Genomic DNA, 27427 nt, shown 5'->3' with positions numbered 1-27427 from the left:
GCGCTGCAATACTAAAGCTGTGTCAAAATCAAGTCATTGTCACGGTACCCCCGTCACAACGGGGGGAAGGCTTTTATTCTAGCCTGTTCGTAGTCCCGAAGCCGGATGGCTCAGTCAGACCGATTCTGAACCTAAAATCCCTCAATTTCTATTTAAAAAAAATTTCAAATTCAAGATGGAATCTCTCCGAGCAGTGATCTCCAGGCTGGAGGAGGGGGATTTTATGGTGTCGGTCGACATAAAGGATGCCTACTTACACGTCCCCATATATCCTCCACATCAGGCTTATCTGAGGTTTGCTGTTCAGGATTGTCATTACCAATTTCAGACGTTGCCGTTTGGTCTGTCCACGGCTCCGAGGATTTTCACCTAGGTTATGGCGGAAATTATGGTTCTCCTGCGCAAGCAGGAAATCACAATTATCCCGTACTTGGACGATCTCCTGATGAAGGTAAGATCCAAGGAGCAATTACTGAAAAACGTTACGCTCTCCCTCACAATTCTGCAACAACATGGTTGGCTCCTAAACTTGCCAAAATCACAGTTGGTTCCGACAACACGGCTGTCGTTCTTGGGTATGATTCTGGATACAGAATTACAGAGAGTTTTTCTTCCAGTGGAAAAGGCTCTGGAAATACAGAACATGGTAGAACAGATTCTGAAACCGGCAAGAGTATCGATTCTTCAATGCACTCGGTTGCTGGGGAAGATGGTGGCGGCCTACGAGGCCATTCAGTTTGGCAGGTTCCATGCCAGAGTGTTTCAGTGGGACCTGTTGGACAAGTGGTCCGGGTCTCACCTACACATGCTCCGGAGAATAATCCTATCTTCCAGGACCAGAATCTCTCTCCTGTGGTGGCTGCACAGTTCTCACCTCCTAGAGGGACGCAGGTTCGGGATTCAGGATTGGATCCTGGTGGCAAGCGGAACATCTTCTTCGCGGTCTGCCCGTCTTGATTCAGTCAGACAACATAACAGCAGTGGCGTACATAAACCGCCAGGGCGGAACAAAGAGCGGCGATGGCGGAGGCCACAAAAGTTCTTCGCTGGGCGGAAAAACATGCAAGCGCTCTGTCAGCAGTCTTCATTCCAGGAGTGGACAACTGGGAAGCAGACTTCCTCAGTAGACACGATCTCCATCCAGGAGAGTGGGGTCTTCATCAAGAGGTCTTTGCAGAAGTGACAAGTCGTTGGGGAATTCCTCAAATAGACATGATGGCGTCTCGCCTCAACAAGAAACTTCAGAGATATTGGGGGCGATTCCAAGTTGATCGCAGCAGGAATTCTGTTAGCAGTTGGGCAAAACCATGTGCACTGCAGGGGAGGCAGATTTAACATGTGCAGAGAGAGATAGATTTGGGTGTGGTGTGTTCAATCTGCAATCTAAATTGCAGTGTAAAAATAAAGCAGCCAGTATTTACCCTGCACAGAAGCAAAATAACCCACCCAAATCTAACTCTCTCTGCAAATGTTATATCTGCCCCCCCTGCAGTGCACATGGTTTTGCCCAACTGCTAAAAAATTTCCTGCTGCGATCAACTTGGAATTACCCCCCTTGTTCCAGGTCGAGGGACCCTCAATCAATAGCAGTGGACGCCCTGGTGACACCGTGGGTGTTTCAGTCGGTCTATGTGTTCCCTCCACTTCCACTCATTCCAAAGGTGATAAGGATCATAAGAAGAACAAGGGTTCAGGCAATACTCATTGTTCCAGACTGGCCAAGGAGGGCCTGGTATCCCGATCTTCAGAAATTACTCATAGAAGATCCCTGGCCTCTTCCTCTACGAGAGGACCTGTTACAGCAAGGACCATGCGTGTATCAAGACTTACCGCGGCTGCGTTTGACGGCATGGCGGTTGAACGCCAAATCCTAGCCCGAAAGGGTATTCCCAGTGAAGTCATTCCCACACTACTTCAGGCTAGAAAAGCAGTAATGGCGAAGCATTACCACCGTATTTGGAGAAAATATGTGTCTTGGTGTGAATCCGAGAAGGCTCCTACGGAAGAATTTCAGCTGAGGCGTTTGCTCCATTTTTTGCAAGCAGGTGTGGATGCGGGCCTAAAGTTGGGCTCAATTAAAGTACAAATTTCGGCCTTATCAATTTTCTTTCAGAAAGAATTGGCCTCCCTTCCAGAAGTTCAGACCTTTGTGAAGGGCGTGCTACACATCCAACCTCCCTTTGTGCCCCCAGTGGCACCATGGGATTTTAATGTGGTGTTGCAGTTCCTGCAATCTCATTGGTTTGAACCTTTGCGTAAGGTTGAGTTGAAATTCCTTACTTGGAAAGTAGTCATGTTGTTGGCCTTGGCATCCGCAAGGCGGGTATCTGAATTGGCGGCTTTGTCTCACAAAAGCCCCTATTTAATCTTCCATGCTGATAGAGCGGAGTTGAGAACTCGTCAGCAATTTCTGCCAAAAGTGGTTTCTTCGTTTCACGTAAACCAGCCTATTGTGGTGCCAGTGGCTACTGACGCCTTGGCGGAATCGAAGTCTCTCGATGTGGTCAGAGCTTTGAAAATCTATGTCACCAGAACGGCTCAGATTAGGAAAACAGAGGCTCTGTTTGTCCTGTGGGCTCCCAACAAGATTGGGGCTCCTGCTTCCAAGCAGACTATTGCACGCTGGATCTCTAATACGATTCAGCAAGCTCATTCTACGGTGGGATTGCCGTTACCGAAATCAGTGAAGGCCCATTCTAAAAGAAAGGTGGGCTCATCCTGGGCGGCTGCCCGAGGGGTCTCGGCATTACAGCTTTGCCGAGCTGCTACTTGGTCGGGTTCAAACAGCTTTGCGAAGTTTTACAAGTTTGATACTGTTACGATTCCTGTACTCCAGACTGGAGAAGATCTTATGGCAGAGATCTGAGTACAGGAATGAAATACAGGTTGTGGGAGCTGGAAAGCCTAGTAACCCCTGGCACCCTAACTCCGTTGTCTCGCCCGTGTTATCAGAAATCCCCTGCGAGACTATGGTTGCTTGAGCCCATGGCAGCCGCGTTCGAAGGGCGGATTATGTCTGCCCAACCCCGATGCCCCCGCAGGTCTTAATGGGAGACAAGGGGAAGTCCGAGACAGGGTGATAACAAGGGGCCCTCTGACTAAGCAACCAAGCCAGGGGTTACAAGCTAACTTAACTAAATCAAAAGGTATGTGCGGACTAGCCGCCAGGGAAAAGGACAACCAAAGATCCACTGATCCGACACTCCTATCCGGCACCGCTGGACACCAGAGTGGATCTTGTGGAAGCGGAATCCTCCGCAAAGCTCCAGAACACAATATAAACAAAATAATAAATAATAGCGGACAAGCCGCAAAACACGGCTGCGCCGCGACTCACGAACACCACCAGATGTTAAAGGTGCTCGATCAGACTCCAGGAACAGATGGTAACTTCCGAGTACAGGATCACTGAGAACAGGAACAAACGAACAGACCGGGACTGGGAACTCTCTCAGCAGCAGAATCAGACAAACAGGAAGCTATCACCGGCGTCTGTGAGGAGTCCTGGGAGTGCTTTTAACAGAGAGTCCTAATTAAACAATCCAGAGCAGCTGGCCCACTGCATGATTCCAACTGACAAAATGCAATCAGCAGCCAGGTGAGGCTGAACACATGGAACAAGCTGCAATTACACAGACTAACCAGCGGCAGCAGACAAGAGCATACTAAAACAGAGCAACAGGAAATCCTGGCATGCAAGACAACTAATAAACATGAAATACCTAACAAAAATGCAAAACAGGAATGAGCCACAGCCGTGGCTCATAACATTACCCCCCCCTTGAGGAGGGGTCAAAAGACCCCAAAATTCAGACTATCCAGAACAAGGGATACAAAAAAAAAACCTGACACATTGGTCTAACAGACCAGAAAACAAAAAACAAGCTGTAGCAACAACTTGTAACAGTGCCCTCCCCTTGATGGTGGCCACTGGACACAAGACAAGGAGAAAAAAAAAAAATCTCTCTTTTTTTTTTTTATCAAGGCAAGAGTCAAAAATTATTTCTTTTTCTTCTTCTTCTTTTTACAAAGCTCTTTAGGTCTGACCAAGGTAATTCCCCAAACATTGTCTGAACTGATGGTACCACCCAGCAAGGCTGCGTTCAAATCAGAGACAGGTCTCTTACCCTTGGGAGCTGAACTTTCTGGTAAAGTACTATTATTAGAAGAAGAAGTCAGAAAAGCACATCCTGCAGTCAAAGCAACGGGCTGGGACTCTTGTGCCGAGTTTACAGTATTTGGTGGACTCTCAGCAGACAAGACGGGTGACTTAGAGGAACCTGAACCAATTTCTTTGAAACCGTATCTTTTAACAATTGCATCACAGAATGCTTGGGGATCCTGAAGAATGGGATCTTCAGCTTTCATTAGGCTGGTTGCCCACTCAGAAGGCTCTCCTCTAAAAGAATAAATCAGATAGAGCCCAAGGTTTTCTGAAGTGATGCCCAGAAATGGTCTAGACAACATAATAGTGTAATAGTGTTTGAAAAGCGCCATAAATTGGGCGAAGTCCCCATCAAAGGTTATGGATGTTGAAATATCAGAGTCAGGATCTGTTTCCTTTTCATCTGACTGACTGGAGTGCTTTGCTAGGACCTGGTCACTATTGACCTTACTCGAGGCTGAGACTCTCTGAACCCCACCCGGGGCTGAGACTTTCTGAACCCCACCCGGGGCAGTGACTTTCTGAACCCCACACGGGGCAGTGACTTTCTGAACCCCACACGGGGCAGTGACTTTCTGAACCCCACCCGGGGCAGTGACTTTCTGAACCCCACCCGGGGCAGTGACTTTCTGAACCCCACCCGGGGCAGTGACTTTCTGAACCCCACCCGGGGCAGTGACTTTCTGAACCCCACCCGGGGCAGTGACTTTCTGAACCCCACCCGGGGCAGTGACTTCCTGAACCCCACCCGGGGCAGTGACTTTCTGAACCCCACCCGGGGCAGTGACTTTCTGAACCCCACCCGGGGCAGTGACTTTCTGAACCCCACCCGGGGCAGTGACTTCCTGAACCCCACCCGGGGCAGTGGCCTCCTGAACCCCACCCGGGGCAGTGGCCTCCGGGAACCCCGCTGGGGCAGTGGCCTCCGGGAACCCCGCTGGGGCAGTGGCCTCCGGGAACCCCGCTGGGGCAGTGGCCTCCGGGAACCCCGCTGGGGCAGTGGCCTCCGGGAACCCCGCTGGGGTCAGCACCTCGGATTCTTTTACTGGGACCGGGCCGTTGGCCTCCCTGACTGGGATCGGGCCACCGGCCTCCCTCTCTGAGTCGATAATTATCGAAAGTTCTTCCGTGACTATGACTTCCGGGACTTTTGCTGAAGCAATAACGTTCAGATCCTCCACTAATGCTATGCTTCTTAAGTTCTTTCCTGGGGAAGCGACTTCTAGACCCTTCTTTGGGGCTGCGTCTCTCGAGACCCCACTTGGGGATATTACTTCAAAGATCCCTTCTGGGGTTTTGCTTCTCGAGTTCCCTTCAAGAACTATGGTTTTAGATACCCTTTCTGGGGTTGCGCTCCTCAAGTCCCTACCTGGGGTAACAGCTTCTGAGACCCCTTCTGGTATGGAAACCTGAGCTACAATATTTGATTTCCCTCTATAAGCTTGGGTATCGGGTACCGCTCCAGCACTCTGGGCATCGGGTACCGCTCCAGCACTCTGGGCATCGGGTACCGCTCCAGCACTCTGGGCATCGGGTACCGCTCCAGCACTCTGGGCATCGGGTACCGCTCCAGCACTCTGGGCATCGGGTACCGCTCCAGCACTCTGGGCATCGGGTACCGCTCCAGCACTCTGGGCATCGGGTACCGCTCCAGCACTCTGGGCATCGGGTACCGCTCCAGCACTCTGGGCATCGGGTACCGCTCCAGCACTCTGGGCATCGGGTACCGCTCCAGCACTCTGGGCATCGGGTACCGCTCCAGCACTCTGGGCATCGGGTACCGCTCCAGCACCCTGGGCATCGGGTACCGCTCCAGCACCCTGGGCTACGGGTACCGCTCCAGCACCCTGGGCTACGGGCACCGCTCCAGGACCCTGGGCTACGGGCACCACTCCAGGACCCTGGGCTACGGGCACCACTCCAGGACCCTGGGCTACGGGCACCACTCCAGGACCCTGGGCTACGGGCACCACTCCAGGACCCTGGGCTACGGGCACCACTCCAGGACCCTGGGCTACGGGCACCACTCCAGGACCCTGGGCTACGGGCACCACTCCAGGACCCTGGGCTACGGGCACCACTCCAGGAACTTGCAACTCCGCTTCCACAGGAACCTCAAGAGAGGAGAGAAACATTCTCTTTTGATTCCTGAATCTATAATGGGGCTCCCTTGCCCAAGGACCCCAATTATAGGACAGAGAGCTTTTTTGTGTGGGTTGTGTGACAAGTACCTCTGCCACAGTAGAGACAGGAGTAGGTCTTGTATCATGACTCAACTTGGACAGAGGGCAAGACTCGTCACCACACTTTGGCTTGCGCAACTCACAGGTCTGCAGATAATGGCCTAAACCCCCACAATATAGGCATAAGTTTAAGTTTCTGCGACGCAGACGCTCCTCTTCTGAGAGCCTGGGCCGCAGAAAACTTTTAAACTTTTTCTCTTCAATTAAACCAGAGGATTCTCTTGTCACCATACTGTGAACAAGAGTCTCTTTAGAGATAGATGTACTCTCAACGACTTCTGGCAAAATAAGCAAGATTTTAGTCAGAAGGTTTTGCAGTTGCTTTAGGGATTGCTGAAAAGCTTCTAGTCGCTCTGGTCTCAAAGCACTGAATACAGAGTTCAGGGCTGCGAGAGATGCCTGCAGGGCTTGCATAGTAGACATAGGAGGATTTAAAACTAGACAAGACAAGACAAGGCAAGACAAGGCTAGGCAAGGCTAGGCAAGGCTAGGCAAGGCAAGGCAAGGCAAGGCAAGGCAAGACTAAATTTTGCTAAACAAATCAAGACTTTTTTTTTGTATTTTTTTTTTTTTTTTTAAAACACCGGACTGGATTCTAAACTCCGGACTGGATTCTAAACTCCGGACTGGATTCTAAACTCCGGACTGGATTCTAAACTCCGGACTGGATTCTAAACTCCGGACTGGATTCTAAACTCCGGACTGGATTCTAAACTCCGGACTGGATTCTAAACTCCGGACTGGATTCTAAACTCCGGACTGGATTCTAAACTCCGGACTGGATTCTAAACTCCGGACTGGATTCTAAACTCCGGACTGGATTCTAAACACCGGACTGGATTCTAAACACCAGACTGGATTCTAAACACCGGACTGGATTCTAAACACCGGACTGGAGTCTGCACACTGAATTCTATACAGGACTGGATTCTAAACACCGGATTGGATTCTGCACACTGAATTCTAGACAGGACTGGATTCTAGACTAGACACTGGACTGGGCCAAAAAAGAAAAAAAAGTTTTATTTCTTTTTTGTGGTATGGCCGGTGATAATGTTACGATTCCTGTACTCCAGACTGGAGAAGATCTTATGGCAGAGATCTGAGTACAGGAATGAAATACAGGTTGTGGGAGCTGGAAAGCCTAGTAACCCCTGGCACCCTAACTCCGTTGTCTCGCCCGTGTTATCAGAAATCCCCTGCGAGACTATGGTTGCTTGAGCCCATGGCAGCCGCGTTCGAAGGGCGGATTATGTCTGCCCAACCCCGATGCCCCCGCAGGTCTTAATGGGAGACAAGGGGAAGTCCGAGACAGGGTGATAACAAGGGGCCCTCTGACTAAGCAACCAAGCCAGGGGTTACAAGCTAACTTAACTAAATCAAAAGGTATGTGCGGACTAGCCGCCAGGGAAAAGGACAACCAAAGATCCACTGATCCGACACTCCTATCCGGCACCGCTGGACACCAGAGTGGATCTTGTGGAAGCGGAATCCTCCGCAAAGCTCCAGAACACAATATAAACAAAATAATAAATAATAGCGGACAAGCCGCAAAACACGGCTGCGCCGCGACTCACGAACACCACCAGATGTTAAAGGTGCTCGATCAGACTCCAGGAACAGATGGTAACTTCCGAGTACAGGATCACTGAGAACAGGAACAAACGAACAGACCGGGACTGGGAACTCTCTCAGCAGCAGAATCAGACAAACAGGAAGCTATCACCGGCGTCTGTGAGGAGTCCTGGGAGTGCTTTTAACAGAGAGTCCTAATTAAACAATCCAGAGCAGCTGGCCCACTGCATGATTCCAACTGACAAAATGCAATCAGCAGCCAGGTGAGGCTGAACACATGGAACAAGCTGCAATTACACAGACTAACCAGCGGCAGCAGACAAGAGCATACTAAAACAGAGCAACAGGAAATCCTGGCATGCAAGACAACTAATAAACATGAAATACCTAACAAAAATGCAAAACAGGAATGAGCCACAGCCGTGGCTCATAACAGATACCCTGGCTGAGGAGGACCTCTTGTTTGGTCAATCGGTGCTGCAGAGTCATCCGCACTCTCCCGCCCGTTCTAAAGGTTTGGTATAAACCCCATGGTTCTTGAAGCATCCCCAACATCCTCTAGGACGTAAGAGAAAATAGGATTTTAATACCTACCGGTAAATCCTTTTCTCTTAGTCCGTAGAGGATGCTGGGCGCCCGTCCCAGTGCGGGCTGTATCTGCAGTTATTGGTTATGATTACACACATGTTTTGTTGAGTTCAGTCAGTCTGTGGCTGATGTTAGTCATGCCGTTGCATGCGTTGTTGTTGAATGCCATGTTGTACGGCGTGTTTGAGGTGGGAGCTGGTATGTATCTCACCTTAGTTTTAAAAATTAAATAAATCCTTTTCCTCGAAATGTCCATCTCCCTGGGCACAGTTCCTATAACTGGAGTCTAGAGGAGGGGCATAGAGGGAGGAGCCAGTTCACACCCCCTTTTAAAGTCTTAAAGTGCCCATGTCTCCTGCGGATCCCGTCTATACCCCATGGTTCTTGAAGAATCCCCAGCATCCTCTACGGACTAAGAGAAAAGGCTTTACGGGTAGGTATTAAAATCCTATTTTATTTTATTTTAATATTGCTCTAGTGACAGAATAGCAACTGGCTTTATGGACTAGCAGCATAAATTGATAATTGTGTATGTCTATCAGCACCAGCAATTAAAAAAACAGCCAGTAAGTAATCTCTGGCAGCTTTACATTTTCTCTTATCCATGTCCAACATACTGCACAGATCTGTATCCCAGGCCCATGTACACTTACACAGATTAATGTTCTAGCCCCATGACTACAGTGCAAGTACCGATCCCTAACCCCATGTCCACTATACAGGGTTTATCTACAGTATGTCCATTATACACTGAATATTAGCGCAAAGTGTAGCAGACATGCATCTGCATTATGGACAGGGCCGGATTAATATAGTAGGCTATAGTAAACACTACAGTGTTATATATGGAGGCTAGTCCGAGCCCGGAGAAGAGCAGGCACCACTGCTCTCTTTGAGAGTCTGCACCAGCAGCACTTACACTGCAGGCTGCAGTACTGCCTGCTCCACACGTGGAAGGAATATAGTCATCGGAGCAAGGCTGGACCGTGAACTGAACACAGCCTGTCTGCTGCCACCGCTCACACACTGGGGGAGATTCAATTATTTTCACCCCTTTTCACACCCATTCTGTTTCTGCCCTCAGGGGCGTGTTATCATTAATTCAGCTTGCTACCTCCGGAGTATGGAGGCACCCAACCCTTTACACAGCTAAACCTGATCACTATGGGCGCAATATGCGCAATAACGGAGATCATTTTAGAAGGAAAGTGGGCGTGATATGTCATTTGAATCTCACCCACTGACTCCAAGTCCGTCTCCAACCAGCGATACAGCACACTCACATCAGAGCGTTACCCATGTGCACTTCCAACGGCTGCAGTCTCTCCTCTTACCTCCGTCAGCTTTGTCCTGTCACTCCCTCCTCCATGGTCAGAACTGAGCCGCCGGAGGTACTCTACTCCGCTTAATACACCAGTGTGTGAACCTATGGTCACTGCGGGGGGTATTGCACCTTTTTCATGGACAGACCATGCTGGTCCACATATTTTACTTGATACCCTCTCTTTTCAACACAAATCCTGTACATGTCGCCTCGATGATAATATGCTATTAGACCCTTCTATTTTTTGAAGACATTAAATCTGCCATCACTGAGTACTTTGAGATTAGTTTATCTGACGAGATTTCTAAAGGCACTATCTGGGAGGCTCATAAAGCCACGATCAGAGGTAGATTTATTAGCATGGCAGTATTTCGTCTGAAGCAAGCCCATAGAGAAATCTCCCAATTAGAGACTGAAATCTCATTACTTCTCGACCAACATAAAAACGTCAGCTTTACTTGTTCAGATCAGTTCTCTCCTAGGTGGTCATTCCGAGTTGATCGCTAGCAGATATTGGTCGCTGCGCTGCTATCAGGCAAAAAAACGGCACTTCTGCGCATGCGTATGCGGCGCACGCGCGTCGTACTATTGCAACGAACTATGTAGTTTCACACAAGGTCTAGCAAAGCTTTTCAGTCGCACTGCTGGACGCAGAGTGATTGACAGAAAGAGGGCATTTCTGGGTGTCAACTGACCGTTTTCAGGGAGTGTTCGAAAAAACGCAAGCGTGCCAGGAAAAACGCAGGCGTGGCTGGGCGAACGCAGGGCGTGTTCGTGATGTCAAAACAGGAACTGAACAGTCTGAAGTGATCGCAAGCGCTGAGTAGGTCTGAAGCTACTCTGACACTGCACAAAACTTTTTTGTAGCCGCTGTGCGATCCTTTCGTTCGCACTTCTGCTAAGCTAACATACACTCCCAGTGGGAGGCGGCGTAGCGTTTGCACGGCTGCTAAAAACTGCTAGCGAGCGAACAACTCGGAATGAGGGCCCTAGACAGAGTTAATGCTACTCTATCTCGTAAATCAGCTCACATCCTAAAATAAACTCCAACAAATACTATGATAATGCAGACAAGGCGGATTCAGTTCTTGCTAGAGGCATCTAGTTTGATCTCCAAAATCAAGAGAGAGGGCTCAGGGGAACTTACTTATGACCCCCAACAAATAGTGTCAGAATTTCAGGCCTATTATGAAAAATTGTATAACCTACCTAACCCCCCCCCCCCTCTCAACACGTCTTGTCGACGGCTCTCTCTATGTCTGCCTTCTATTTCAGCGGCTTGCTACCTCAACTAAGTGATCAACACTTGCTGGCTCTGAACGCGTACATATCTGAGGAAGAAATTTAAAATGCCATCAAGGGTCTCAAATCTTTCTCTGCGCCGGGTTCAGATGGATTCACCCCCCAATACTACAAGAAATTTGCACTGACGCTTACTCCGTTTTTGAAAGCCTTTTTTAATGACTTTATAGACGGTGCTTCTTTTGACCCATTAACCTCCTAGGCCAACATAGTTGTGATAACCTAAGTCGGATAGGGACCCAGAATTTGTCTCTAATTACAGACCTATCTCGTTACTTAACGTGGACATTAAAATGTATGCAAAATTGTTAGCAAACACATTGGGTCCGCTACTACCTATGCTGGTTCACCCAGATCAACACAAGGCGCACGATCGAGTTGATCCACGCAATCCACAAACAAAAATCACCGGCTGTAGTCATGGGATTAGACGCCGAGAAGGCGTTCGACTGGATCCAGTGGCCCTTTATGTTTTTTACTCTGCAGTCCATAGGTATATCTGACTGGTTCCTCCATGGAATTGCCGCCTTCTATAATAAACCCAGAGCAACTGTGATGGCCAGTGGGGTTGCTTCCACACCCTTCTCGATATCAATCGTACCCGTCAGGGGTGCCCCTTGTCCCCTCTTATATTCACCCTCTCAATCGAACCTCTTGTAGCACAAATTTGCGCCAACCCCAGCATATGAGGCATCAAAATCGGTCCCACTGAACATAAGATTGCCCTTTTTTACGCGGACGACGTTTTACTTAATATTTCTGATCCTGCCCACTCCCTTCCCTATTTGTACCGAGAAATTGAGGATTATGTGGCATTATGGGGCTACAATATTAATGCTTCAAAAGTGGAGATCCTTGACTTTTATATTCCACAACATATTAAAGATTCCCTAGAGCACTCTGTCCACTTTCGTTGGAACAGATGGCATCTTTCTTATTTAGGTGTTTCTATCAGCAAAAATTACAGGCAGCTCTATCAAGCTAACTACCCCAAATTATTAGCCCAGTTCCAGAAGGATTTTGAAGGCTGGGAAGGCTCATGTACCAACAAACAAAGAAAAAGTAGACTCTTGTTTGGGCGCACTCTTTATGTTCTCAATACAAAAATAATATTAAAGTATAGTTTAATATTTAACTTTTAATCATTCTTCACATAAAAGTATCAAGTACTACACATAAAAATAAAATATGTGCTGTTCATTAAATATCCCAAGTAATTTCAGACGGAAAAGTAGATACGAGCAGTCTGTCGTGATCAGTACAAACCCAGTTTGTATTAATGAGACCCAAAAGGGTAAATTGTTATAAAGAAAAAGACTCTCACTGGATTGATAAGGTTATCATACCAGTATTGACAACTTAAATAAAAATGTCCATCTACATTGCCATCTACTGTTCATTATTATATAAGAGATTGGGGAGAGATTTGCCAAAAGTGCAAGGAATTAAGTCAAAGTGGTGGTGCTGCTGTTAGTGTTTTATGTCCGACAAAACCTCTTGTTGCCTTCCTACTCCACTGGGTATTCCCTGAGGGTCTCCCATACAGGTACTGACCCAGCCCACCAAGGTTTGGCTTCCAAGATCAGACGAGATTGGGCATATACATTGGGGTATGGTAGTAGGAAATTGTAGCCGCGGTTACAGACACACTGAGAGTGCACCGAATTCAGAATACATTGGCCCATATCTCAAACGGAAAAACCTAGGCCAATGAGAAAGGAGTAAAAGAGAGATTATATGAGCCAGAAAATGGGGATAGAAAGAAAAAGAAAAAAAAGAGGAAAGAATAGAGAAAATAGTGGATTTGCTGTCTACGTTAGACAGTCGTGTGTATTCCCCAGTCGTACGACTAGGGTTTACCCGCCTGAATCGTGAATGAGAGTCCACTGAATAAGTTCAGGAGGAAAATTGTGTATAGAGAGATAAATACCAATCTTTATTGAGTTTCCAAATATTAAGTTGCATACCGTAATTCTCCAGTCAATAATAAGTCATAAAGACTAATTAGGGAGTAAAACATCAAATATATATAAAAATACAAACATGAAACAAGATATAATCCAAAAAAAGCAAAGTATATGCGATAATTTCAAATATACCATAAATTTAAATGGTTAAGGAACGGCATCAGTTGGTTATTCCAGTACCAAATGAAATGGAACCCAACAGAAGCAGGCCGGCTAAAATGGTGTTAATGCCCTATATTGCATATAACTATGGCTTGTATGCAGAGGTTCCACCAATTCCACAAATATGGGCCACTCAGATATATTAACAAGTATTTAGAAAGGCTATGCACCTGGTAACAAAATATTGTTTGGTAGAACAAAAAGAGGTATACAGTTATGGCAATGAGGTCACGGGAGTACCGTAATTACCAGTAGAAAATCGTCAAAGGTCTCTGGGTGATGCAATCTCCCAATATATGGTCCAGTGAGTGAAGTCTCCTAAGCAGTACGCGTTTCACCCATTAAACGGGCTTGTTCACTTCCGGAGAACCTGTAGTCAGACTGAAAAAAATGTTTAAATACCCTCCAGTCCGATCATCTGCCAATCGCGGAGGTCAGGGGTAGGAAGATACGATTAGGGCTGTTCAAGCCTAAACACACCACGTCACACGAGATACAGGTGCATGTCGTCGTCCGCTGAATCACCTAGTTACAATGGCGGCGGAAGTTGCAGTACCACCTGGATGCTAAGTAAAGCGTCACTAAGGACGCGGGTATGTCACGCTTCTCAAAGATGAATAACTTCCGCCGCATCACCACGCAACTGAGTGAGCGACAGAAGTAATTACCCAGCCCAGTTGCCTAGTAATGCGTCACTATGGACGCGAATAGATAAACAGTGGCCAAGGTTTCAACACTGCCAAGGCGATAAGAAATCGCATCACCATGGATACAGCAGGCAAAAAATAAAACAAACAAATAACAGGCCAAACAAGGAATACATAAATAAATAAATACTAGGTGCTTCATCGCGCCCTACGGGCGCTCTTCACACCGTCGCAAGGGGCTACGCCCCCTTAACCCTTGCATGCCTTTCTGGGGTTTAATATTTGTATTATATGGAGTATTACCTGCATTCCTTTGTTAGTGGTTAAATATTGCACAATGAAAGGGCGTGCGATGGTGAAGGAGGCGCAGCCCCTTGCGACGGCGTGAACAGCACCTGCAGGGCACGATGTACAGAATGTAGCGGGTGCGGGGGGGACTGCGGATGGTGTCTGTAGATGCTGCGGGTGGAGGGGAGGCAGATGTGGGGGTGGGGCCCGGATGGGGAAGGATCGGGAGGTGCTGCGCGTGGGGGAGGGGCAGAGGAGTGGGGGATGCAGATGGGGGAGGGGTCCGGAGGCACTGCAGGTGGGGGAGGGGCAGGGGTGCCACGGGTGGGAGAGGGGCAGGTGTGGGGATGTTGTGGATGGGTGAAGGGTTCCGGAGGTGCTGTGGGATGGGTGTGCCGGGGGTTGGGTAGGGGACAGCAGGCACCATGGGTAGGGTAGGGGCATGTACGGGTGTTGCGGCGGATGGGAAAGGAGGTCCGGAGGTGCTGCAGGTGGTGGAGGGGCAGGTGCGGGGGTGCCATTGGTGGGGGAGGGGTGGGTGAGGGGAGGACCGCTGATGGAGGATGGTGTCTGCAGATGCTGTGGGTGGAGGGGGGCAGGTGTGGGGGGAGACGTATAAGGGGGGTGAATGGTGGAAGGGGCCTGGAGGTGCTGTGGGTGGTGAAGGGGTGGAGGAGTGGGAGCCACGGGTGGTGTAGGGGGTCTGGAGGCACAGCATGTGGGGGAGGGGTGGAGTGCCGCATGTGGTGGAGGGGAAGGTGCGGAGGTGTAGTGCATTGGGGAGAGGTCTGGAGGCGCTGCGGGTACTGTACATGCCATAAAAGGTAGTTGGAGGGTATGCAGTAACAGGGCCAGGACAGGGGTGACAGGGTCAGTACAGGGTTGACGGGGCCAGGACAGGGGTGACGGTGCCAGGACAGGGGTGACGGGGCCAGGACAGGGGTGACGGGGCCAGGACAGGGGTGACGGGGCCAGGACAGGGGTGACAGGGCCAGGACAGAAATGATAGGGACAGGATAGGGGTGACAGGGCCAGGGTAGGGGCGGCAGGACCAGGACAGGGGTGACGGGGCCAGTATAGGGTTGACAGGGCAAGCACAGGGGTGACAGGGCCAGGATAGGGGTAACAGGGCCAGCATAAGGGTGACAGGGCCAGGATAAGGGTGAAAGGGCCAGGATAAGGGTGAAAGGGCCAGAATAAGGGTGAAAGGGCAAGGCCAGGGTTGACAGGGACATGACAGAACACAGGGCACGGGAGAGATTGGTATTAGGGACAAAACAGTGGTGACAGACAGATGTGTCTTACCGGAGTCACTGCTGCTGGCTGCTGCTGTTCCATTCCAACCTGTTGGGATCTGCTGCTGCTGGAGACTTGGCATGGCTGACTCTCTCAGGCTGGAGTCCTGCTTTCTCTGCCAGTCCGCATCCCTCCCCCCCTCCTCAGTCACACACCGCAGACCTCGCGCAGCTGCCGGGCACTGTGGTAAGGTGAGACTGGAAATGACTGGTTAGCCCCCAGGAGATGCTGCGGCTGGAGGGAGGAGGGGGTCATAGCATGCACGTGGTGCGGACCTCACGGCTTCCGGGCACTGTGGTAAGGGGAGACTGGGAGTGACTGGTTAGCCCCCAGGAGACGCTGAGGCTGGAGGGAGGAGGGGGTCATAGCATGCACGTGGCGCGGACCTCACGGCTTCCGGGCACTGTGGTAAGGGGAGACTGGGAGTGACTGGTTAGCTCCCAGGAGACGCTGCGGCTGGAGGGAGGAGTGGGTCAGAGCCTGCAAGCAGCTCGGATTTCTGCAGCGCTACCCGCCAGCTAAAGTGTGTGAATGAGCTGGGCGCACTCCACTGCGGGTGGCAGCGCTGCAGCTAGCGGTGGGGTTGCCGGGGCTGGAGATAACAGAGGCAGTATGGAACCTGCACAGCGGCTGGTGCCCCACTAAACTGCAGCTAAGAAGCGTGGAGTGTGTCAGAAAGTGACGCTCCTCCGCACCAGAGAGACCCTGCTGAGTATGCCGATGTGGGGGGTCAAGCACACAGTGAGCCGGTGCCCGTCTGTCTGTATGACATACCCCTCACACACCCCCATACCTCCCAAATGTCCCGATTTTCGCGGGACAGTCCCATTTTTGGGGTCTGTCCCGCTGTCCCACCCGCGGGTCGCAGTGTCCGGCGGTGGGGGGGGGCAGTTGGAAAGCTCCTGTACTCGCTGTTCTGCTTAGCAGAGCAGCGGTGAATAGTGGAGACAGAGGGAGAGGGGGCATCAGGGGGTACGGATTAAGGGGGGGTTCCAGCAGCAGAGCCGGATTAAGGGGGGGGGGGGCAGGGGATACGTACCGTTGGCCCCACAGTTTTAGGGGGCCCCCCGGCTGGAGTAGCTCTGTCCCAGCTCAGAAGCCCCCCAGCAACAGCGGCAGCATTGAGCTACAGTCAGCACACGCTGCTGCATATTGGCAGGTCTGTGGTGTTACAGGGAGGCAGCAGTCTCCCTGCTTTCTTCTGCCTGTGCGGGTGTGTAGGGGGAGCGACCACGTCCTCTGGATTTAGCCCTAGCTGAGGGGCCAAAATCCCATAAAAAAAATAAAAATAAGAATTTGCATAAGGGGGCGTGGCCGCGCGGGCCGCGATTAGACCACGCCCCCAACCCACAGCAGGCACAGCAATGAGATAGGGCTCCCCTGTCTCAAGTGCCCTGTGCCCCCCGGACTCATAATCAGCCCTGGGGGCATGCCAGCAGCTCACAGAGTGCTGGGCATGCCCCCTCACTGACGAAAACGGGTGCCCTCCCGTGAAGCCACGCCCCCTTTTCGCCGAGTGTGTTTCCCTCCTTCTGCCTGGAGAAAGCTCCTGCAGAAAGCTGGGAGGTATGCACCCCTGCCTGTGACATGCCCAATGCCCATGCTATCTGCTTCTGCTCCTAGTCTCCTGTAGATTTGGCCAGATCTCTGTGACTCATTTGAATAACTCCGCCCACTGTTGTGACTCCGCCCAGCGTTAGCAAATGAATCACAAGGTCACAGAATAGGGCTATTATATAGGAGATAAATTAAAAAATATAAAGAGTATTGATGAATTCAATTATATATACAGGTCACATGACAAGATATATGTATATATAAAGGGATAAGTTATACAAGTTGTTGATTTTAAAAATTGATACACATAAGATTCATTTCATTTTAACCCTATAAAGATAAGGGACAAGAAGACATACAAAATAAAAAGAAGAAAGTATGCGATAACAGAAAAAAATATAATAACAGAAAGAAATCAAAAATAATTATAGATGTATATGGATCATATTACCCTAAGGAGAAAAAATATGATGAAACAAATGCTAATGGGATTGTGTATTGTATGCAAAAAAATGAAAAAGATAACGTGAAATTGACAGTATAAGTGAGAGAACTGTTAAATCCTAAGTGACTATGTAAGAAAGAGAAATATAATCTGGGTCATTGGATACCATTAACAAGATGGTACCTTTATTATTAAGTGGTGTGGCTAAAGTGAAAAATTTATAGCACGGGTGACAAAAGAAATGGTGTAAAAAGAAAAAAAACAAGAGACTAGAAAACAAAAAAAAAGGAGAAATAAGAGATATATGTACGTAGAATGAAATTGTTGTTTTATAAAGTGTAAGATACAGTTGATGTAATATAGTGTAGAAGGACCATGTGTGATACTAATAACAGTGGGATCAAAAACAAGGAAGTGAATGTGAAGGAGTTAAAAAAAAGGTCAAGAAAAAGGGACTAATGGTAACAAAATTGAACGTTAAGTGTATTAAGTGAAAGTAACGTCGGCCTGAGAAGTTGTGTTATAAGGTATTATGAATGAGCTTATAAAAAGGCACTGAAGTTGATATTCTCATTAAGACCTGTAGGTCTTAAGACCTCCTAGTCTAAAAATCCACTCGCTCTCCTTTTTGAGTAATTCTTTCATAATATCACCTCCTCTGACTCCTAGTTGGATTTTGTTTATGCCAAAGATTTTCAAATCCTTCTGGTAGTCTTTGTGATAGGTGTAGAAATGTCTTGCTATGGATGTTAGCTGTTTCATCCAGGCGAGATGAGTGGTTGCATTTCGACATGTACCAATGTGTACCAAAATTCTCTCCTTATATTTCAGGGTAGTTATCCCCACATATCTAAGTTTGCAACTGCATGTTAGATAATATACTATTACCTGAGAATCACAATTAAAAAAATGCTTGATAGGTATCGTCTCTCCATATCTATCAACCACAGTATTAGTTTTACATATCTAAGTTTGCAACTGCATGTTAGATAATATACTATTACCTATTACCTGAGAATCACAATTAAAAAAATGCTTGATAGGTATCGTCTCTCCATATCTATCAACCACAGTATTAGTTTTAAGGATAGAACCTGTCACATGACTTTTTTTGGGGTGTACCTATCAGAGAGCCAGTCAATATGCTCTGTGTATGTATTTTTTGGGATGTAAAGTGGCTCTTGCCTAAATGGTCCTTGATATTTTTTGACCGCCGACAACTCATCTGAATCTGAGAATCTATGTATGGGAAAGATCAGAGTCAAGATGAAGTATTGGTAAATGTTTCTCGATTGCATTTTTAAGCAATCTCCACTCAGAACAAAAAGTCCCAAAGAATCTGATTTTTTTCATCATGGATCTTGACCTGGGGCTTCTTCTGGAGAATCAGAGTGTCTCTCCTTGTGTGTATTGCCTCTTTCTGTGCCTGCCTAAGGGATATCTTGCTGTAACCCCTTTCCCTAAGGCGATCAGTAAGTTCTTGGCTCTTAATTTAAAAATATGGTCCTCGGAGCAATTCCGTCTCAGGCCCTCATTCCGAGAGGTTCGCTCGCAAGCTGCTTTTAGCAGCATTGCACACGCTAAGCCGCCGCCTACTGGGAGTGAATCTTAGCTTAGCAAAATTGCGAACGAAAGATTTGCAATATTGCGAAAAGACTTCTCTGTGCAGTTTCTGAGTAGCTCGAGACTTACTCTTCCAGTGCGATCAGTTCAGTGCTTGTCGTTCCTGTTTGACATCACAAACACACCCAGCGTTCGCCCAGACACTCCTCCGTTTCTCCAGCCACTCCCGCGTTTTTCCCAGAAACGGTAGCGTTTTTTCACACACTCCCATAAAACGGCCAGTTTCCGCCCAGAAACACCCACTTCCTGTCAATCACACTCCGATCTCCAGAACGAAGAAAAAAACTCGTAATGCCGTGAGTAAAATACCAAACTTCATAGCAAATTTTCTTGTCGCAGTGCGAACATTGCGCATGCGCAATTAGCGGAAAATCGCTGTGATGCGAAGAAAATTACCGAGTGAACAACTCGGAATGACCACCTCAGTCTTAGGAACTCCCCTTCGGGGATGTTCTCTATAGTGGGTGGAAAATGTGCACTTGTTTGAAGGAGAATATTGTTTGTTGCTGTCTCCTTGCGATAAAGTGCCGTAGCCAATGTTCCATTAGTTGATCTGTAGATCTCTAAATCCAAAAAGGATATCCTATCTTTGTTAATTGTATGTGTCAAGTTGATGTTCAAATTATTGGAGTTTAGAAGTTGGATAAATGAAAAGAGATGTTCGTCTCCGTCCCAAATTATGAAAATGTCATCTATATACTTAAACCAAAGTAGTACATGTTGAGTGTACTCCTCATTAGCTTCATTGAAGACAAGTGTCTACTCCCACCATCCCAAAAATAAATTGGCATATGTTGGGGCACATGCTTCCCCCATCGCTGTGCCTCTTATCTGCAGGTAAAAGTGATCATGAAAAGTAAAGTAATTCTTCTCTAGAACAAAATGCAAAAGGTTCAATAGTGTAACATTAAATTCTTCATTCTCTCCTGTACTCATAAAGTACCTCACGACCGCCAGACCGATCCGATGATCAATGCTGGTATATAATGCTTCTACATCCAGAGTCACTAAAAGTAAGTGATCCTCAAAAGTTATGTCCTGAATTTTTCGGAGTAAATCCGATGTATTCTGCAAATAGGAAGGTAGTTGTAGTACATAATCACGAAGATGAAGATCAAGGAAGCGACTAGGCTGTTCTAATAAGCCTCCATTTCCTGACATAATCAGTCTTCCAGGTGGTCTAGTGATGTTCTTATGAATCTTGGGCAGGAGATAAAAGGTAGGAGTCTTAGGATTGGTTACTATAACATATTTGTGTTCTTGTTTAGTGATTGAGCCTGATGAAAATGCTTCATCAATTAGCTATGTATATTCCTTCAGAAACTGTTGTGTTGGATTCGTTTTTAGCAATTTTTTGTAACATGAAGTCTGATTAGGTTGTCGTAATGCTTCGATAATATACATTTCCACGGGCCAGATGACAATATTACCACCTTTGTCAGACGGTTTTATGACTACATCTTTCCATGTCTGAATTTGTTTGAGTGCCTCTCTCTCTCTAAATTTGAGATTTTTAGGAAAAATATGTTGTTTCTTACAGCTCTTCATACGAATGAGGTCGAATTTTATGGAAACCATATCAAGGAATACTCGTACTTCAGGGCTGTTGTGATCAGGGGGAAAAAAGATTGATCTCGCTTTACATATAGAGCGTTGTTTAGCTATATTATCCACATTGGATTCCGAGTAAAGCTCTTCAAGAATTTATAATGCATTCCTGTCCTCATCAGTCAAAGGAAATTCCTCTGTATGTTGTGACTGTGTCTGTTAGCAAAGGATTTCTTGAGGAGCAATTTACGTCCAAATAATCTTAAATCCTTTTCCCATGTAAATCTATCAAAAGGTTTAGTTGGAGAAAAGGATAATCCCTTACTCAAGACACTTAATTGTTCAGAGGATAGTGTTTTGTTCGAAAGATGAATGATTTGAAGATATTGAGAGGCGGACATGGCTACCATGTTTGTTTCTTCTGTCGAGCCGGATATCTGGAGGTCCGTGGTGTATCCCAGCCGTAATCCCTTCCAGTGTCTCTTCTTCCCCTCCTCTTCTCATCTTCCTGAGGGTCTGCTTCTCCCTCTTGTTTTCTGACCCCTCCCTAAAAAATAGGGGGAGTCCTCAGTGTTGTTCCGATTGAAAGTGGGACGCTCAGTCTCATGGGTCTCACTCAGGGAATCTTTGCTAGTAGATGATTCAAATTCAGAAAAAGTACACTCTTCCTGTGTTCTCCTACACCTACTCCTGGACGATTGTAAATCATATGAGGTATCAAAATCGGTCCCACTGAACATAAGATTGCCCTTTTATGCGGACAACGTTTTACTTACGATTTCTGACACTGCCCACTCCCTTCCCTATTTTTTCCGAGAAATTGTGGATTATGTGGCATTATCGGGCTACAAGATTAATACTTCAAAAACGGAGGTCCTTGACTTTTATATCCCACAACATATTAAAGATTCCCAAGATCACTCTTTCCACTTTCGTTAGAACAGATGGCATCTTTCTTATTTAGGTGTTTCAATCACCAAAAATTACAGGCAGCTCTATCAAGCTAACTACCCCAAATTATTAGCCCAGTTCCAGAAGGATCTTGAAGACTGGGAAGGCTATCATGTCTCTTGGATTGGCTGCATTAATGCAGTCAAGATGCATTTATTACCAAGATTACTATATATCTCATAATTAGATGTCTGGGACTCAGCCAACAGACAGTTTAACCTAGCCCCGCACCCCAGCCCTCTGATTCCGCTGTTCGATAATCCACACTTTCGTCCTGGCTGTTCCTCCGCTTCTTTTGACTGCTGGCAGAATGGCAGAATTAGACTGCTTAATGATCTCACTCAACACTCGTCCTTTCCGTCATTTTTGGAACTCCAAACCAAATATTCAATTCCTCACAAATCTTTGTACTAACAAATTAGGCATTTTTTTTCCAGTTGTACCACAAATGACTGCTTGCCTTCTCACTTCTGTAGAACTCCTCGCTTTTCGTAAAGCTTCTACTAAAGGACTTATATCAACTTTATACTCATTGCTGTCATCCCACGCTATTGAAATTACAGATGCTCATGAAAGGGCATGGAAAGCTGACCTGCGAGAAACACTAACTACTGAGGACTGGTCTGAAATTTATGCAAATGTAGCTTCGAGCTCAATTTGTGTTCGACTGAAAGAAAATGCATATAAACTATTCTATAGATGGTACTACGTCCCCACTAGGCTCAACAAAATGAACCCTGAAATTTCCCCTTTATGTTGGCATTGAAAAAATACTGATGGAACTTTTCTCCGTCTATGGTGGAACTTCCCACTTCTGATTCCCTTATGGAAAGAGGTTGCGGGCCTGGCTATCACAATCTAATCACTGAACATCCCCTTTAAGGCCAACTACTTCCTGCTATCAATGAACATTCCTGAGGCATCCCACCATCAGAACAAGCTGTTCACTCACATGGTCCTTGCAACCAGATGCTGCATAGCAGCCTAATGGAGGTCCCCCGTGCTCCCTAGAATAGATGAGATTATTGCCAGAATCTGGCACATCCATTCGATGGAATATATCACAAGCACTCTGAAAGGCTCTTCCACTAGATTTCTTAAAGTCCGGGATCCCTGGACTTCCTATTTTAAGGTCTCACTTGCATTTAGCTGAGGGGATAGGACCCGTCCGTTTGTCTACACAAGCCGATACCCCTCTGTAGGTGTAGCTAGCTATCTGAGTGCGGGTCTGACCAGTCGGGTCGGTCGGACATTTTCATTCATTTATTCATTCACTTACTAATTTACTCACTCTCTTATACAGTCAATTAATCATTCACCAATCCTTTCATAATCTTCTTTTCTCTTCTTCTCCCTTCTCTTCTCTCTCTCTCTTACTCTTTCTGCTTTGCCTTTTATATTCTATCTTTATGTGTTCTTTCGCTCTTCTACATTTTCTCTATCTTTTCGATTTTACACTTATAATATTTGGGTGGGAAAAAGAGATGACACTATGGAATTAGCTTTTTTGAGGTGTTTATTTCTTGTTTCTTTTAACAGTCTTTATGTGCATCCTAATGCTATTATGACTTTTTCTATTGATATTGTTCTGATGTATGATACATGAAGACCTCTGCGCAGGTCACGTCTTCTGTGTTTTCTATGTATCTCTGTCATTTCGCAAATAAACTTTATTTAAAAAAAAACACACCAGTGTGTGGGGGGCCACTAATGTGTGGGGGCCCTGGTACTACCACCCATGTCACCCCTCCCTTAATCTGACCCTCATTATGGATAAGGAACTAGAGGTGCATACACACTTGCCGAGAAAATGAGCAACGTTGCTCATTTTCACCCTTCCTGAGCGATGTCGCTCACTTTCTCGGCAAGTGGGTATGCCGCCGCTGACCAGCGATGCGCGGCCCCACGGTCGTTAACGATCCTCACTGTCGGCCGTGCAGGCAGCTCAATTTGGACTGTCGTCCAAGAGCTGCCTTAAACCACTCTAGTGTTGCTTTATCAGTATTCTTTGGGTCATTGTCCTGCTGGAAGGTGAATCTCCGTCCCAGTCTCAAATCACAGGCAGACTGAAACAGGTTTTGCTCAAGAATATTCCTGTATTTAGCACCAGCCATCTTTCCCTCGACTCAAAACAGTTTACCAGTCCCTGCTGTTGAAAAACATCCCCACAGTGAAACATGGTGGTGGCAGCATCATGCTGTGGGGATGTTTTTCAACAGCAGGGACTGGTGTTCTTGGGGTGATGGAATGTGTTGGGTTTGCGCCAGACATAGCATTTTCCTTGGTGGCCGAAAAGTTCACTTTTAGTCTCATCTGACCAGAGCACCTTCCTCCATACATTTAGGGAGTCGTCCACATGCCTTTTGCCAAACTCAAAACGTGCCTTCTTATTTTAACACTAGGTAATAGCTTTTTTTCTGGCCTCTCTTTTATAAACCAAGCTCTATGGAGTGTACGGCTTATTGTAGTCACATGCGCAGATACACCAGTTTCTGCTGTGGAACTCTGCAGCTCCTTCTGGGTTACCTTTGGTCTCTGTGCTGCCTCTCTGATTAATGCCCTCCTTGCCCGGTCTGTGTGTTTTGGTGGCCGACCCTCTCTTGGCAGGTTAGTTGTGGTACCATGTTTTTTCCATTTGAAGATGATGGATTTGATGGTGCTTCGGGGGATCATCAAAGATTTTAATATTTTTTTATAACCCAACCCTGACTTATACTTCCCAACAAATTTGTCCCTGACCCATGTGGAGAGCTCCTTGGTCTTCATGGTGTGATGCCTCTTGCTTAGTGGTGTTGCAGCCTATGGGGCCTTTCAGAAAAGGTGTGTTTATACTGACAGCTCATGTGACACTTAGATTGCACACAGGTGGACTTTATTTAATTAATTATGTGACTTCTGAAGGTAACTGGTTGCACCAGAACTTTTGAGGGGCTTCATAGCAAAGGGAGTGAATACATATGCACATGCCAATTTTAAAAATTTTATTCATAAAATTTCTTTTTTATATACATTTTTCTCATTTCACTTCACCAACTTAGACTATTTTGTGCAGATCCATCAGATAAAATGTAGATTAAAAAAAAATAATTAAATTACAGGTTGTAATGTAACAAAATAGGTAAAAAGCCAAGGGGGGTGAATACTTTATGGCACTGTATGTCCTAGCTACATACCAACAAAACAATGCAATTCATGTCTTAACTCCATGTCCTACATGCTGCACCATGTAGATATGGGTTTAGTATGAAATACCTACAGTACAATCAAAATCCCGACAACAATTGACCGACATTTAAAATACAGACAAGGACAAAATACCATCATTTAAAACGTCGACAGGTCAAAAGTCGACACAATTTTCTTTGTGTGTGTGTGTGTGTCTCGACACCGGTCGACATGGACACCACCGTATAAGTGTTCCGCTGCGCTCACCATGCTTCGGGCACGGTGCGGCACACTATTATATTCACCCTCCAGGTCCACTGGGATGGTAAAGTATGAACAAGTCAGTTTCAATGAAAAAAATCATGAAAAACTAATGTCGACTTTTTGACCTGTCAACATTTAAATGTCAGTATTTTGCCCTTGTCAGTATTATGAATGTCGGGATTTTGTCCGTCGGTCAATGGTTGTTGGTATTTTGACCGTTGGGATTTTGATTGTAGGTAAATTGACTGCATCCCGTGGAGTTATGGTGCCCACACACGGTGCGATTATCGCATGCTATTTGATCTTTAGAGTTCAAATAGCATCGTGTCTAGTTCACATAGCACAGTGTTTCGTTTCCCTTGCGATGCGATGCACGTTCCCGTGTGGTCAATATCGCAATGCAAAATAGTATGTGCAGGCAGTATGTAATATATTGTGTAGTCGAATTCGGGTGTTCAAATTGCATGTAGTTCAAATTGCATATCACTAAAGTACAAATCCCACAGCACACATAGTATTCAGTAGCTCAAATCGCACCTAGCACAGATAGCACCATGTGTGGGCACCATTATGTCCTATTACTACCATACATAGTAGATCCATTTCTAGGTCCACTGTGCATACAGATCATATTATACAGCCATTGCCTGCAGCTGCTTCATTCCTTCTCTTATCAATGACAGGCTGTAGTGGTGTTGAGGATGACTGTTCTGTGGATTATTGTGATTTACTGCAGTTTCTGTAGCTTAGTTGTCCTAGAATTGGGACTTTAAAAGCAGGGTTGTAACTTATAGAAGAAAGCGGATCTTGGTGACTTATGGTGCCCATACATCAACAATCAGTTGGGGCAGCTTGACATTTTGCAGATGATTGTGCAAATAAATCTGCAGTGTATGGGGTTCACAGATCGCAGATTCAGACCAAAAATCTATTGGGATTGTTAAATCAGGTTGTACAACATATTGGATTTCACAGATCAATTGGGGCTATAAAAGAATAGGGGTATTTTTTACTAAAGTGCGGGTTTTTAGAAGTGGAGATGTTGCCTATAGCAACCAATCAGATTCTATTTATCTAGCACCTTCTAGAAGATAATAGCCAGAATCTGATTGGTTGTTATGGGCAACATCTCCACTGCTAAAAACCCGCACTTTAGTAAATATCCTCCCTATTATATGGTAACAGTCAGCAGATTTGCAGACCGTTTCTGCTAAACTGATGAGCCTTTCAGAACTGGCAGATCTGTATTTGCTGAAAATGATCTGCAAATCACTGAAAAATATCTGTAAAGCTGGGCATACGCTATACAATTATCTGCCAGATCTGGCTGGTTGGAATTAAAATCTGGTAATGGATGAGAGCAAATGACAATAAACCATTTGCTCCCAAACACTGGAAAATGGACAAAACCTGTAGTTCAGACAAATTATTTAAATCACAGATTTAACCAATTTGTATGCACAACGGTTTTTGTCCGGTTTCCAGTGTTTGGGAGCAAATGGTTTATTGTCATTTGCTCTCATCCATTATAAGGTTTTCATTCCAACCAACCAGATCTGGCAGATAATTGTGTAGTGTATGCCCAATGTATGGGTGCACATTTGGGGAGTGGGGAATCTTTAAATTAAATCTTGGGGGAAAAAAATCTCAGAATCTGCAAAACAAATGTTTGTGATTGCTGATGTATGGGGGACTTAAGGCATAAAGACTGAATACACAAGGAGACAGGAAGGGGGGAGACATTTTAATCGGAATTGGCACTATAGAGAATATAGGCAACATGAGACAATGGGATGGAAGAGTACAGGAATTCAGACTCTACAGCCACAATGTTAAAGACACAGAGGGTGTAAATGATTGGGATACAGTGTTGTAGGTTAACCCATTCTGAGACTTCAGTCCTGTTTGTTTTACTAAGACAATTGGTCAGTTACATTCACTACTGCTAGGCACTGAACATGCATTTAACAGTGCAGAGTGGAAATCATAGCCTTGTAATATACTTTGTTGGCCGTTGTAGCTGAGTGTGTATTGTGACTTTCTCCAGTAGGTGTCATGTATGTTGAAGGTCCATAGTGATTGAAAAGATTAAAACGAGCTGTTTCTCTTGCCAGCCACATCTGCTCTCCATCGTGTGTCCTCTCATCCCTGCGAGAGAATATCATCAAACAGAAAGTTTTGCAGGCCTGCACTCTAATTGCCTGCACATGGTGCCTGTAGAGTCCCTGGCCAGCCAGTGGAATGAGAACAGCTCATGAAACAGAGGCTGAGAACAGCTCATGAAAGGGCCCTCACACGGTGGACGTGTCCCACTTCT

The 27427-nt window shown here is 46.4% G+C and overlaps 1 protein-coding gene and 1 pseudogene across 3 annotated transcripts in view; one reads left to right on the top strand and one right to left on the bottom strand.

Annotated features, from left to right (window-relative positions):
- Nucleotides 1-27427, top strand: part of RGS9 (regulator of G protein signaling 9) — a 353468-nt gene that overhangs the window by 299740 nt on the left and 26301 nt on the right. The window lies entirely within an intron of this gene.
- On the bottom strand, nucleotides 12703-12821 carry LOC134896654 (5S ribosomal RNA; annotated as a pseudogene).

This window comes from Pseudophryne corroboree, chromosome 3 (assembly GCF_028390025.1).
Source record: "Pseudophryne corroboree isolate aPseCor3 chromosome 3, aPseCor3.hap2, whole genome shotgun sequence".
Classification (NCBI taxonomy): Eukaryota; Metazoa; Chordata; class Amphibia; order Anura; family Myobatrachidae; genus Pseudophryne; species Pseudophryne corroboree.
Note: the sequence above shows the minus strand (reverse complement) of the source record. Positions and strands in the feature narration are given on the sequence as shown.